The sequence below is a fragment of the Amblyomma americanum genome, chromosome 4 (genome assembly GCF_052857255.1).
Source record: "Amblyomma americanum isolate KBUSLIRL-KWMA chromosome 4, ASM5285725v1, whole genome shotgun sequence".
NCBI classification, from domain to species: domain Eukaryota; kingdom Metazoa; phylum Arthropoda; class Arachnida; order Ixodida; family Ixodidae; genus Amblyomma; species Amblyomma americanum.
This window is the reverse complement of record NC_135500.1, coordinates 70,291,020-70,306,743: the sequence shown is the minus strand read 5'-3', so window position 1 is coordinate 70,306,743 and position 15,724 is coordinate 70,291,020. Positions and strand designations below refer to the sequence as shown.

General features: G+C 46.4%; 1 pseudogene; it reads right to left on the bottom strand.

The window, feature by feature from the left end:
• Nucleotides 1–740: 740 nt before the first annotated feature.
• The window catches only part of LOC144129562 (uncharacterized), a 100,506-nt pseudogene continuing 85,522 nt past the window's right edge, over nucleotides 741–15,724 (bottom strand).

Genomic DNA, 15,724 nt, shown 5'->3' with positions numbered 1-15,724 from the left:
AGAACATCAACACCGCTTGTTTTGAGCAATTTATATTCGTGAACACTGGATAAGAAAGTTGCAGAAACAATGCACATTTGTCTCGTACTGTTATGTTATTTCAATGTCTCATAATACTGAAGACATGTGCTACATAAGCAAAATAACTCATACAGTAATAGGTTCCCTCTGCATTGAAAAGAATTAAAACGAAGGCTTATTTGTGATGGAATAGCACCAGGTAATTATTGTCAAAGCTTACCCTCCTCAAAAATAAGAATTAAGTTTGCATACAACACAACATTCCTATGGCCTGTACTCAGCTGCAAATCCGGAAAAAAATGCCAATTTATACATTTTTCACAGAACTGTTGGTTAGCAGCAACATATTCTTTTGTTATGCTATTATTGTTGTGGTTATGAGCAGCAACAACGTAACCATGGTGAAATTACTAATTTACCTTATCAGTACCAACATAACGTGAGAAGGCGAGAAATTTGAAAACACAATTACGGTAGTAACCCAGCCTCGGCCCCTGTTTGCGCCAGGGCAACTGAATGGCTGGTTTCTCCAAGCATGGTGTCGAAGGCTGGCTGACATACCGTCATTAGCTCATGGGAAAAAAGAGATCGCACTACTGCAATAACTTGGAACCGACTATAGCGCGAAGGATATTCCGAAGCATTAAATGGTGCCTCCCGCCGAATACTGAACATTATTTTTTCTCACCTCGCCGAACATAATTTTTTCCTCGCAGCACTTACCCAACATTGATGAAGAAGTATCCTTTCCTGTTGCGGAAGACTTCTGCGTCATTTCCTCGCGGACTCTTTATCGGGATGTGGGTGCCGTCGATGCAGCCGGTCACGCCAGGGATCTTCGCCGTTCCATAAAATTCCTCCATAACTCCCGGGGCTTCGGCAGGGCTCGGAAATTTCACGAGCTCCGCGAACAATGTCTCGGCTATGACGTGCGATATGCGCGCAATGATCCGCGACAATGTCGGTTGAGACACGTTCACAGGATCGCAGGTGACGATCTGGAAGGTCCCCGTGCCATAGAACCACAAGGACACGAGCAGCTGAAGCAGCGTCGGCACCGGGAGACCGCGTTCGTCGGTGTTGGCGCGCAACGGAAGCCTCCCAAGCAGCTCCAGCATCGCTTGCTTTGAGAAGCGGTACCTGCTCAAGAATTCGGCGTCATTGTGTATCTCCATTGGGTTTTGCCAATCCCTGAGCACCGGCCGCGGAGCGAGCGCGTACCTGTACGCTCTGTCCTCGGCGATTTCGGCGGCACGAGCACAGAAACTGACAAGTCCGAAAAACTTCGGTAGGACTCGGCCATGTCGAAATGCGCAGTGTCACTTAAGCTAGCAGAGAGCCTAGCTTAAGTTTTCTGGTCGATAAGTGCGCCTTTGATCTTGGCCTAAGTGAAAGTGCTGTTTATGAAACGCTTTAAACGCCGGAGAGTCACTTAAGTCGTACTTTAAGCTTAAGTGTCGTACTTGAATACGGCGGTTAGCAACCATCGCAAGGAGCCTGTCGTTACCGCTTCCGAAACAGTTTCGCTCAAGTTCTAAGCAGGGAGCATTGTAGCCGTCCGTAGAACTTCTTTCATTCCTTTCATGAAGGCACAGCAAGAACCGAGAGATGCCGCCGTTAGGTTTTTCATTTTTCTGGAGTAAATGAATAAAAAGGATGAACTAAAAGACTTTTTGCGTTGTATATACGCTGTGAAATTCGCAGACGAAGTCCAGAGGTCCGCCCGAGAGTCCAGGTGCTCCAAAGCTTCGCCATGGTGCCCTTGAAGTGCACTCATGCCCATTAATGCTTGAAAATTTGTAAGCTACTTCGCGAACTCAATGAAGAGCCACGCCACCGCGGCTATTGAGAACTGTAAGATAAGGCGAAAAACTGCCTCTGGCATATGAAATGCGTCAGTGTAGTGGCGCATCACCAGTGACTGACCATCTGTGAACATGATGGGCGCTTTAATGCTTGCAGACATTGCAAACGATCATGATGCAGGACACTTTAACAGCTAACACAGAGTTCTAGAATAGCGAATGCGCGTTTGCGCGCAGTAAACGTCAGCATTTCACGGGACAGTGTGCTTTATTTTACACGAATCAACGACGCAAACGCAGGCGAGACAATAACTATAATGATGGTGGTGCAATCTGGTTTGGGTAGAGTGAACCATTTCTGCAAAAAAACCAGTGGACTTTCTTAGTAGGAGGTACTGAATCGTCCGAGAACGCAGGCCAGATTTATCTACCGTCCAATTTTCTAGAAGCACAAAAAGACAAAAAGCAAGAACCCCGTACCAGATTTTATAGCCAGTTCACTTGCCGAGACACGCAGCAACACCGAAGAATTCACCCGCAAACCCGAGGCTCCGTTCAGAGCACGACGCCAAGGTGGCTGTTACCTCATTGGAGTTGTGCTGCATCTGCTACAGATAGTATAGATCGGAGTTACCACGTGGCCACCAGCTGGTGGCCACGTAGTAACTCCGATCGGCGTCTGCACTTCGCGAATCCAGATTCGCGGTGTTACTTTCCCTTGTTGCATTGCTGTGTTACCCGAGCCCTCCAAAGACCTCATACTTTGTTTGGATTTCCTTCAGGAGTACGGTGCAGTTATCACCCTCCAGGAGCTAATCGTGTCGTTATGCACCCAAGCCCCTGTCGACGACGATACCGAGCCACGCAGGGCTAAGCTGTGCGTCTGTGACGACCACGTTTTGATCCCGTCAAGACCAGCATGTTTGCTACAGTAGATTGCGACAACAGCACTAAAATCCTTTGCATCGCTGAAACCAAAATGTCGCTGCTCCTTGGTCGGCAAGTATGTGTTGCCCAAGGAATTGTTGAACTGAACAATGGCCGAACCGAACTCTTGGTGACCAATTTTGGCGGTGAACCTGAGTGTTTGCCTGGCAGAACAGCTATTGCGTATTTCGAGCAACTCAGCAAATTCGCGGGACAGCACGCTTTGTCCGGAACCCCGGCATCAGAGGAGGAACCGGCCACTCCCATAAAAACTGACGTGAACCCAAGCCTCCCATTTGATCAGAAACTCTGCTCAGAAAGCGTTATCCAGTCTTTCTGCGACGGCTTTGCCTCGACCTCCAAGGTTATGCAGACACCGCTCACAAAGCACTGAATTATCATTAATGCCAGCCAACGGCCGTTATGTCAGCCGCCTTACCAAATCTCTTCGAAGGAGCGAGATGCCATTCGCCATCAAGTTCAAGAAATGCTTCAGGACGACGTGATAAAGCTGTACACGAGCCCGTGGGCGTCGCCTGTTGTTCTAGTGGCAAAGAAAGATGGAACACTACGGTTCTGTGTTGATTACAGACGTTTAAACAAAGTCACAAAAAGGGATGTTTATCCTTTTCCGCGTATTTATGACTGTCTGAACCGGCTGCGCCGCGCCAAGTACTTTAGTTCGCTACATTTACGAAGCGGCTATTAGCAAATCGAGGTGGACAAACGCGACCGGGAAAAGACCGCCTTTATTACACCGGACGGTCTGTGCGAATTCCGGGTGCTCCCTTTCAGCCTGTGCTCGGCTCCTGCAATCTTCCAGAGGATGATGGACACCGTTCTTGCCGATCTCAAATGGCAGTCCTGACTCGTGTACTTGGATGACGTCATATTCTCTGACACGTTCGAAGAGAACCTGAGACTCCTGCGCGCTGTGATCGAAGCAATTCGGTTGGCCGCTTTTTTCCTGAAGCACGAAAAGCGTCACTTTGCTTTCGAAAAGTTGAAGTTTCTCGGCCACATCGTGAGCGCTAAAGGGGTTAGCCCAGACCCCGATAAGACTGCTACCGTGGCAATGCGCCAATTATCGGCGTTTTGTCCAGAACTCCTCCCAGATCGCTGAGCTTCTCACCCGACTCACGAAAGATTCTGAATCATTATTCTGGGGCCTGGAGCAACAGCAAACCTTTGAAGACTTCTGCACTCGTATCCAAAGTACGCCCATCCTTTGACACTTCGACGAGTCAGCCGACACTGATCTACACACAGACGCCAGCAACATAGGCCTCGGTGCGGTCCTTGTGCAGAGGCAGGATGGTCTCGAACGCATCATCGCATACACGAGCCGCACTTTTTCACGATCTGAGGCGAACAAATCCACCACCGAAAGAGAATGCCTGGTCATTGCGTGGGCAGTAACCAAATTTCGCCCGTACCTATATGGCCGCCCTTTCAGGGTCGTCAGTGACCACCTCTCGCTGAGTTCGCTGGCGAACCTCAAAGATCCCTCGGGAGGGCTTGCAAGCTGGAGCCTTCGACTTCAAGAATTCGATGTCGCCATCGTCTCTAAGTCTGGTAGGAAGCACAGTGATGCCGACTGTTTGTCTCGTGCTCCTATCGAGGACAACCGAGCTGACCCCGACAACGATTCTGTTTTTCTTTGCGCCATCTCCACGTCTATTTTCATTCAACACCAAAGAGACGACAGCAAACTACGGCCCCTCATTGAGTATCTAGAAGGAAGTGCTCTGTATCCCCCGCGAACCTTTACGCGCGGGCTGTCTTCGTTCTGTTTAAGTAACGGCATCCTGTATAAGAAAAATTACAGTCCAACAGAAGCTGTCTATCTACTCGCCGTGTCTACGGCCCTTCGCGACAAAATCCTGCAGGCGAGCCATGATGACCCATCTTCTGGCAATCTGGGTTTTTTTCGATTTTTGGCACGAATACGGCACAAATACTACTGGCCCAGGGTTGCTGCAGGTGTGAAACGTTACGTAAGAGCTTGCCGCGAATGGCAGCGTCGCAAGACGCCGCCGACTAAGCCAGCCGGCGTACTCCTGCCTATTGATCCTCCTCAGGTCTCCTTCCACCAAATCGGCATAGACATACTCGGCCCATTTTCGGAGGCCTCGCTGCGTAACCGCTACATTGTGGTCGCCACCGACTACCTAAGCCAATACTGTGAGAATAAACCTCCTCCCCGTGGTACCGCTGACGAAATTGCGAACTTTTCCGTTCAAAACACTGTGCTTCTTCACGGTGCACCCACCATCGTTTTAACTGACTGGAGAACAGCATTCACCTCGGCTCTTACGGAGGAGATAATGCGCCTGAGCAGCACCAGTCACCGCAGAACGACCACTTACTACACTCAAACGAACGGCCTCACCGAACGGCTCAACAAGACGATCGCCGACATGATTTCTATGTATGCCGATGCAGACCACTGGAACTGGGACGCCATACTCCCTTACGTCAACTTTGCCTATAATACTGCGGTCAAGGAAACGACACGCTTCACTCCATTTCGTTTAGTACATAGTCGCGAAGTCACAACCATGCTGGATGTAATGCTGCTTCAAGCTAGCGCTACCCCCCCTGTTATGGGTGCTGCCCATTTTGTTCGTTACGCTTAGCCCGCCCGCCATATCGCTCGACAGCGCATCTGGCACCAGCAAGTTCACGACGCTCGGGGCTACAACCTCCGCCACGGAAATATGCCTTATCTGCCCGGCGAACAAGTCTCGGTGTGAAGCCAAATCCGCATGCGGGGACGCTATGAGAACCTTCTACGCAGATACTTTGGCCCCTACGGGGTGCTCCGCCAGCTCAGTCAAGTTACCTACGAAGTTCTCCCCCAAGGAACAGTTCGCTCTTCTAGACGGCCACCTCCGAAGTGGTCCACTTCGGTCGGATGAAGCCGTACCACGCCCGCTAGCCGCTCTCGCGTGTCTACACCACACGCCAGACACGTGCGACTACCCTTGTGGTCCTGCCTCCAATTGCTACCACACCGAGTCGGTGTCTTTAAGTCTTTAGGAGAGAAGAGCAATGCCACACTGCTAACTCCTCTATTGGCGCAATACCGTGGCTAAATTGCATTTCCTGGCAGTTGGCAAGCTTTGAGCTATATCGGGGCTTTGTCTTCTTCATCTCTCGTGCTGCCTACTGCCTTGCGCGTCCCAACGTCTTGCACGTATAAGTAAAGCAAGTAAACCAGCCCTGCTTGCGTCAACTGTTTCTCGGGGAGAATATGCAGAAAAAAAGATTTTTAAAGTGCATGTAGGGTCTCACTTCATGGAAATGAATGCAATGCATCCGTATTTTTGTTTGAAATAAAAGCTGTCCATCTGCCATTTTCATCAGTCGTTTTTGCCTTACGGTAACTCGTTAGGGAGAAACGACACGCTAAATCGTCTTCTGGCGTGCGCCGCACAAGCCGTAAAGTCCGGCGTCCGTTAACATGGTAAACGGTAACGACACGGTAAACGAAATGCTATAACTCTCTAATTACTTCGAAAGCGTAATTTTCCAAAAGTCACTCGAGACACGTTTGGTTTAAAACACAGAATTTTTCGATAGCTCACCCCTATCGTAACACAAACCTTTTACATGGTGTGGGTCGAACAGTGTAATGCACATTTCATACCGATCACGACAAAATACCTTTGTCATACGAAAAGCGGGCTGTGTTGATCGTGATCGGTGAGATCCTAACCAGGCCTCAATATACCCGGTCGCGTTTGAGCCGCGTTTAGAAATAGTTGACTGCCATCAGAGCATTGGAATCAAACTGCCTGATTGTGTTTTAGCCGCAATCAGGAGTTGTTGATTGCCATCGGAGCATCAGAACCGAGCTGCCCGATTGCGTTCTAAACCTACTATGTGCTTTTTACGTGTCAAAGGGTGCTAGGAAACGAACAAAAAAACAGAGAAGCCTCAAATATAAAAAATAGAAGTTGTTTTAGACTGCAGTACAACAAATGCCAATACGTTTTATTCAGGCATAAATTCTCATATGTGTGTCAATGCCGCCACAATGATGTGTTTCGGAAAATTTCAGGTGATCGGCATTGATAGTTACGTTTTTTAGCGATAATATCGAATTGAAATATGTTTTCTGGAATAAATATTATACACTAAATTTTTTCTGGCAACTTGGCAGGGTGGCAACTTGGCGCTAGGGTGGTTCTTATTCCCGATTCTTGGACCGCTTTATCAGCGATCATTTTCCATCGCGATTGAAATTCGGATCCCAGTCGAGGACTCGATCACAATCGAATGTGCCCACGTGAAGGGTTATAAGAAATTCGTTGCGTATACTGTTATCTACGCAAGCATCGCGACAGTGTGCGATCACTGTCAAGCTAAACTTTATCAATGGTGCGTACCGCATATAGGTACGGTCTCGAAGAAAAATAGAGACAATCATTGATAACAGTCACTGCTTTATATAGAAAAAATCAGTTTATGTCAGCTCGCTTCCGCAAGAGATTGAAGCTAGTTAGGCAGAATGTTTCATGAACGATATGTTAACACGCTTGTCTGCGACCTTATTATAAATAACTGTCAACAGCAAGTTTATTTTTCTTTCCTATCTTTTTTGCTGCGATATATTTCCCTTCTTTTCTATCTTTTTTTGCTGCGACATATTTTCCATCGCAGTTTTCCTTCATATTTTCCTTCGCCGAAATTGATATAGAGCTGAAGCACGCACCTGAAATATCGGAGAATGAAATTAGAGGTCTGACCACCCGCCCGGGGCGCTGGCGGCAGTGTAATAGCTCAGCTGCAGGGCCCTACACGAGTGTCCGCTCTTTACGTCAGTATGTTTCTCTATGGCGGCCATGCGTGACGTCACGCGTATTAGTCGTTGTGCGCATGTGCCGATACCATGTAACCACAGAGACCCCACAAGTGCGCCGCGCGCTCCGTCACCCACGCCGCTCTATCACCCAAACCACGCGTCGCATTCGCTGCATTGCGTATAAACGTCGGGAGATATAATGGGCGGCTGTATCACAACGGTTGATGTGGATGCAGAGAAGGATAGTCGAGCCGATGCTAAACGGCGGTATAGAAAAGAGAATATTAACTCCTCCGATCCTAAGGTTGTCGCCTCAAACATGCCTACTCAACAAGCAGAGAATCAACCTAAAAAGGCGAAGAGAGCAGCGGAGACTCCCGAACAAAGAGAGAAACAACTTGCCATACAGAGATTCCAGACTGCCGAGCGCAACAGACGTGCATATCCGCCGAGACGGAGTCCAATGTCTCATTGCTAAACATACAGTGACCACAACAAACTCAGCCAGGAAAACGTACCTCTCATTACGCATATCCTGCTTTGGCCAAGCTAAGCCTCAGCCAATTTTCTGCGAGGATGTCAAGGATCTGCCGCATAGTCGACGATCCTGAGGAAGGCAAGGCATGCGTTATCAAACACGCTATGCCATATTTTAACAGCAACATTGAAGTGCTTTGTCTTATAGCACTGTCTTGCAGCAACCGGTATATCTACAAGACAGGCCAATACCTGAACGAAAGGTTACGGAAGCACCGGACAGCTGTAGCAGCTCTGATGGCAGATGGCCATTTGCTGCCCCATTACATGAAGTGCAGAATCAAGAAAAAAGGAAAAAAAAAGAGGAAGTTTGTACACATCTTTTTCACTGCACTCGAGTACTGAAGCGGCTCGACAAGCAGGTAGACAGACTGAAATTTGAGGCTTTTTCTATTAAAAAAGAAGACAAGTACCTGAGCATCCCGTTAGTAACACTCACGACAGAAGAAATAGCTTAGAAAAATTGCGCGCTTGAACGTATTGCGAATTTGGTTTTTGCCTGTCTATTGGCGTTTGCGTGCTATTGAGTTAAGGTAAAAATTTCCGAGTTTCCCGAGGATGCGTGAATGAACATTGTGCATCTTTCACCTACCTGCATGTGTAATAATCTTCAGTTGATGTCTACGGTTTGTCCCGTCGGTTTCATTTCTGTTCCTTCCGAAGTATCACAGCGTTTAGGGCCCATCTGGGCCCCATCTGGGCAATGTTGGCTTGGGAAACATCTTTTTAATCCAGCTTGGACCGTTGTGGGCAAAGACAATTTGGTCTGGCCCATGACAAGCCAATTAAGGCCCCATATTGGTAAATATGGGGCAATGTGAGCCCATGCTGCCAAGTTCAGCCCGCACAGGTCCCTTGCCGGCATCATTAGGGCAAACTTGAAAACGAGTTGAGCTCAGTGCCGGAAAACAAGGGGCAAGCCCAACTTGGGCAGCCCGTCGATCACCCCATTTCGCTCAAAATGGACTCCAAAGAGGCTAAACTAGTTTTCATCCCAAAGAAACAAAAATGGGCCCTTATTGGGCTGTGATAGGGTTGATTTGATGCAGAACTGGGCTATACACAGAAATATGATGGGCAGCCCTAATTTGAACAGCCCATCTTGGGCCCCGCTTGGACCCTTGTTGTTCATCATACGGGCAAAGGCAATTTGGGCTGGCCCGGGGCAAGTCATGTAGGACCCTATATTGGCAATTATGAGGCAATGTGAGCCCATGCTGCCAAGTTCAGCCCGCCACAGGTTCCTTGCCGGCAACATTAGGGCAAACCATAAAACGAGTTGGGCTCAGTGAAGAAAAACTAGGGGCAAGCCCAACTTGAGCAGCCCGCCTATCACCCCATTCAGACCAAAATGAAATCTAAAGGTGCTAAACTAGTTTTCATCCCCACAATAAACCCCAATGGGGCCTTAGTGGGCTGTGATTGTGCTGATTTGATGCAGACCTGGGCTATGCACAGAAACATGACGGGCTGCCCTTATTTGGACAGCCCATGTAAAAATCAACAGGGTCCCACCTAATTGGAGAAAGGGCTAAACCTAATGTGCATGCTAGGTTTAGCCCATCAAAAACCCGTGTGGGGCCAGCTGGGGTACCACGTGGGCATGTATATCCCTTTGCCCCTTTAGGGCCAATGTGGGGCCCGCTACAGTAATACATACAGTAATACTTGAACTCCGAAGAAGAAAGTTCGGGTTAGAGTTTCTTGCGCTTTTATTAGAGAACAAATTTGGTCTGGACCCCTCATTATACCTAAAGCCGTTATCTGCCAGACAAACTCGACATTACCACCCTAGTTTTCTAACTCCTATATTCGCCAAAACAGACACCTACAAGTTTTCATTTTTCCCACGAACTATAATAGATTGGAATCAAATAAACCAACCATTTCCCCATGAGGTCTAATGAACTAGTGCTATTTCTGTCTATTTTCCAGAGTTATTTCTTTCTTATTTCGCTCACTTGTACGCCCACCCTGCTTGGACTTAGTGTCCGCAGTATTTTATAAATAAATAAATAAAATAAAAAATATGCTTCCAAGGTGTTTCTGTTCGCAATATCTTCAGGCGCATCATCAGCTCTTGCTTACCCCACTGGGGCCTCACGAGCGATTACATGGGAACATGTATTGGTTTAATTAGCCTCTACGGGTCTCATGTGGAACCCAAATGAACTGGCCAAGCTCGGCTTGCCCGTGAAATTTCTTCTCATAGCACTGGTCGACACCAAGTTAGCCCATGCATATATCTATCAAAGTGCCATGTATACGTATTACATGGGCACATGCACCGGCTTGCCCCTCCAGAACCCATGAGTGACTCACTAGGGTATTATGTGGGGCAACCAAGTTGGGCCTGCCCGCGTTCTTTCTCCAGGCAGCCCAGCTACTTCACCGAGACCCCATGCGGGTATAACAGGGGACGAACCCAGCTTGTATAGCCCGTGCAGAGCCCATGTGACACCCGTTGCGGTATTACATGGCCGCTCAAGCTTTCCTACGATCTTTTAGAACCTTAGATTGACTGAAACATTATGTTTTGCAGCAAGCCCCTCGCTAATGAAACGAAACGCCAACATGCAAATTTTGTTAACTATGCACTGCATTATAAGTGGCATGAATTCAATTTACATGAAATTTGCAGAATACCGGCAGTTGTCAGGATCACGCACTAACTCTCCGCAAAGATATTAGATAACAGCCATATTTTCTCCCTCAACAGTTGACACGGTAAACCATTAAGTCAATGCATAGAGTAAAAATGAATAAATTTGTAGCATGATCTGCATTCAGCTGTGATTTTTGTCTTGTAGTTTAAACAAGAGTGTACTCCACTACCCAGAATTTTAATGAGCAATCAGAGCTGATATAATCTCTGAGTTAAAGATGCCGCACTGATAGCTCAGCAACTGAACAAAAACAGCAGATGAACAGAAATAGAGAGGGATGCCCCTTCGGATGGCGCAGATGATTACTGCTACAGTAACTACAGCATAAGGTGCTTAGAGACAGTGTGCGACAGATGCTAATCAGCTTGAGTATATTTTTACGCAGGAAACAATATAAGCATTCTAGGCATGACAAAAGTGCAGAATTAACAGCTCATTTGCAACACTCAATTGCATGACAATGTTCTTCGAGGCTAGTTCACACCTTATATTCAGAATGTACTCATAGATGTTCGCATTGTAGAAAACCAAAACATGAATCATATTATATGTTAAAGTTTATCCAAGAGAGCCACTGTGACAGGTGCGCTGGAGAGTAAGTCCCTATATAGTTTAGTAAGGCGGACACTATAGAGTCCCCTACAAATTAGACGAGTGCTACGCAACGAAGAAGCCAGGCTGGAAACCAGGTGTGAAACTGGTCTTATTTTTCTTAGCGCGTGGCTCAGCGCAGCCGGATTCAGCGCCTGTTGCAAGCCAAGACGGCGCAACACTTATGATGGAAATTTAGTGCCGGTACACTGTCATAGATCGCAAGACAGGTAGCCATATTTCTCGACAGCTGCTGGCACCAGACGAACTATATATTACACGTAAGTATGTACTTTCCTGTCATAGGTGTTTCAGTGAGTTTCTAGAGTTGCAATGTGCAGTCTGATTCAAACCATCAAGAATAATAGAATAAGTCTGGCAATTGCAGAGCAAGGCAATGTCCTAGCAAAGCAATGACATAGTTGTGAACAAAAGAATAAAGAAAAAGTTATAAAGGCAGCAGCGAAATAAGGAACTGTTTCTTCTGTATGCATAATAAATACTATAAACAGTTGTAAGTAGCTAATATGTACAGTAGGTTCCTCAGTAAAACTTCATATAAAGCAAGTTGTGTGCAATATATAATTGTGAGGAAAAACAATAAATATGCGCACAAAAATGTTCAGGCAGCTTCAGTGTAGAGTAGTTTGCAGTGATGTTTTAGCTTGTTAAAATTTTTGAAGGCCCAAAACCGTCATCTAGACAGTCATTTTATTTATCATAACTTGATGCTCTCTGAAGTGCTGAATGGGTTATAAGATGCATAATGGCGTCCCATGAAGTAACATGAATTTTTTTAGTATGAATGCTAATGTACTGTAAGCTGGTACTACATGTTTGTACTCAGTCGACCAATACCTGCTGAAGGTGTCTTTCGATGCTACAGATTCTGCATAGAAAGTTTCCTTCACAGTCATTCGTACTATGTAAAGAATTGTAAGGCGCATCGGCGGAGCACTGTCACATTGGAAAGCACAAAAGATAAAATGAAGGCATCATCGTGGCATTTATACATACTTTCATTAAATTTTCACAATGCAGGAAAGGAAACATATTGATGGGAAAAAGATGTTTTGCCTTGAACATTGCCTATAGTGACATGGCAAGAATCAATTAACACCAATAGGATCTGTGAATTTCCAATTTGCCATATCTACACTGCAAATTTTCATATTAACGCGTCAAAAACACGAAAAATATTTAGTCCCTCCAAAAGTTGTCCATAATTCGCTAAATTTGCTGGCCAGTGGAGCGAAGCCAGATCACAAAAAAATTAACTCAAGGGTGCAATTGTGATCAGTATGTGCTGACCAGTTTGCAAATCATTGATTATAGTCATCTCTTTCATGAGCAAATACTTCCAGAAAAGAAAATATGGATCAAAGTAAGGTAGAAAGAGTTAAGTCTAGTTAATATGTGCACTTGTCTCCACTAACTACTATCCTGGGCGCTTAATTTTGCCCATGTATGTCATGTAGTAGAAAAGCTTAAGATTCCGGCATGGAATCCAGATATGGTAACAGCATATTTATAGAGGCAAATTCCAATAGCAACCCTTTGCTCTGCAATTATGATGCACGTCATAGGGCTCCAGCAGGTTTTAACATAACTGGAACCTTTTAATATAATTTAATCCATAGCCTAAGCATCAATTTTTCGCTATCAGAGCTCCTCGTAATACACATATCTGATTATACATAAATATCATTCTATAAAGAAAGATTACCACTTCTGATGGGAACGAAGAAGTACAGACAGGAGTTGCAGTAAAAAGATAACTGAATTTATTACCGTGATTAAAGACAAACAAGAAGAATTCAACAGATGTACACACTGCATTTGAACTAACAGAAAAACAGAAAACATACAAAAGATATTGCTTTCTAAACACATACGGTAGACTGCCGCTGACATATCCCAACTCCGTGCGGGACAATGTAATATATCGCTTGCTAAACAATTTTTACATTCCCCATAATGTGGAACGTTTTACAGATTTCACATTGCAACTAGGCGCCTCCACTACCAAGCAGATGTGTAGCACCGTTGGTCAGCTCAAACCCGTAATGCCAGCAATTGTTTTGCCAGAAATCCACCCCTTTTTACTGTTTCAATGCCTGTCCTGTGCTATCGGAGTCCATGATTTAAGCTGTATCCTGACTATGCGTTTTTCAAGTGTTAGGTTTGTTCTTCGGTTCTTGGCTTTGACACGTTTGACTTGAGCGTCAGCCACGTGCTTCGTCAATCTTCATAAGATTTCCAGTCCAAAAAGCATCTGGTGTTTACTCATTGCTTGCCGCCATATATTTTTGTCGAAGAAAAAAAACTGCCCGAGGTGCCGCCAGTTCAACGTTTCTGAACGTGTGGTGTGAGGTGTAGCAGCGGGAGTGGCGCAGAAGTTTCGGCTGTGATGCCAAGCGAGGAGATTTCCGTCGGAAAAAATCTGAACGCTCTTTGGAAGGCAGTGAACTTACTCCAAAAGGGTGCGTGAATACAGCCTCTCGGGCGGCTGTGTGCGGGTGGATACTCTGGGCATGGGCGGCTGTTCCAGGTGATGGCATGATGCGGTTGTATGCAAAGTGTGAAATTTCACTCGATGACGAATGTGTGGTGGGCCTCAGCAGTGATGAAAACAGCACCACCAATGAGGACATCGATGCAAGTGGGGAGCTTCTACATAATAAGTTTTCATTGTGGAACTTGTCCTTTTTTGTTTCAGACATTATATTTGGTGGCCGGGAGGTCGACTTACATTTAGTTTGACTTACAACAGTAAATACAGTACGTGGCGGAAGATAAAGTGATGAATTGGACATGGCGCACAGGGAATGAACAAAGAACCCGCACTGAGCACAAAAGCAGGGAGCACTGAGAGTAGGAACACGGGCCTCTGAAACACTTCGGTCACCTTGTTGTCACTCTGATAATGCGCAGCATGGACCTCCGGGCGCCAAGCACAATCGCATGTAGTCAGATTGGGGCAAATCAGGGCACAGCGATTGGAAGAGGATGAGGCACAAGAGGAGCACAATATCAGGTTGAGGTGGGTCGAAGGTAGCCTCCAAGAAGGCCAGAGTGATCTCATAGGTGACGACAGTTACCTAGCACAGCACAGAGAGCCTGATGCAGCGAGATGGCCACCAAATCAGAACAAGGTAACTAAAGGTAAAAGAACCATGTGGCTGAGGCGGTTGTAATAGTCCTGCTGTGATTTGTTTCAGGCGAGTAGTCGGAAGCAAGCTAGATGGTCGGCTTTGTTGGAACAGGCAATCACGTCGTGGGAATATTCAGAAAGTAGAGCAGTGAAGGTAGGAAGCAGTGCCCACTGGAAACTGGGGCTCTTAGCCATACAAAATAAAGACTAGGGAGGAACCACAGCGCCATGAAGGGAAGAGTTCGTAGCAAAAGTAAAGCAAGGGAAAGCAATATCCCCGTCAGGAAGATCCAGTGAAACGTATATTGCGAGCATATAGGCAAGAGTGCTGCTAAGGCGCTAGGTAAAGGTATTTGTGCCCATATTGTGTTCGATGGTAGCACGGGCTTTGCATAAGCCGAAAGGTATTACCTTAAATTCATACAGCCCAGCAGGCACAAAAAATGTCGTTTCTCACTGTCTTGTTCATCCATGGCAATTTGCCGATAGCCAGAGCGAAGGCCAGGGGAGGAGAAAAATTTGGCACCTTAGAGACAATCAAGGGTCTCATCATTTCGTGGCAATGGCTACACAACTTTTTGGTTAATCTTATTGAGATGTCGGTAATCCGAGGAGAACAACAATGCGTCATTTTTTAGAGGATAATTGATTAGTCCGAAGGACTGCGGGAAGGCTCAACAATTTTCGTGGCAAGTGTTTTTGCTACCTCGTTGCAGATAATCTGGCACTTGGGGTGGGACATACGATAGGAGTGCCAGCAGTCATGTGGGGCACCACCAGTTCCTATGTGATGTGTGACAGCTTGACCGAGGGCAGCTTTATGCACATTAAAAATGTCCAAAAAAGACGAGAAAAATGTGAAAAGCAGGGCAGATTAGGCAGGTGAGGGGTCAGTAACTTGCATTGTAGTGAGCACGTCGGCTGAGAAAGGGAAATGCTGGCGGGTGGCATCGGGGCCGCGAACTAGGGTAGCATCTATTGCAGCGACTTGGCAACAAGAAAGGCGCGAAAGCATGGTCACACAGATTCCAGATGGAAGTACTAAAGGGCAGAAGCTGAAATTCAGAATTGGTATGAACAGTGTGTTTGCTCTGACAGCAGCGAACGTAAGCGGCAGCGCAACGTTGCAGATGAGCAGCAAGCAAGAATAGGTGCAACAATATATTCGCCATCCGGGACTGGCAGGAATGGGTACAGGGCAACAAAGGATTGT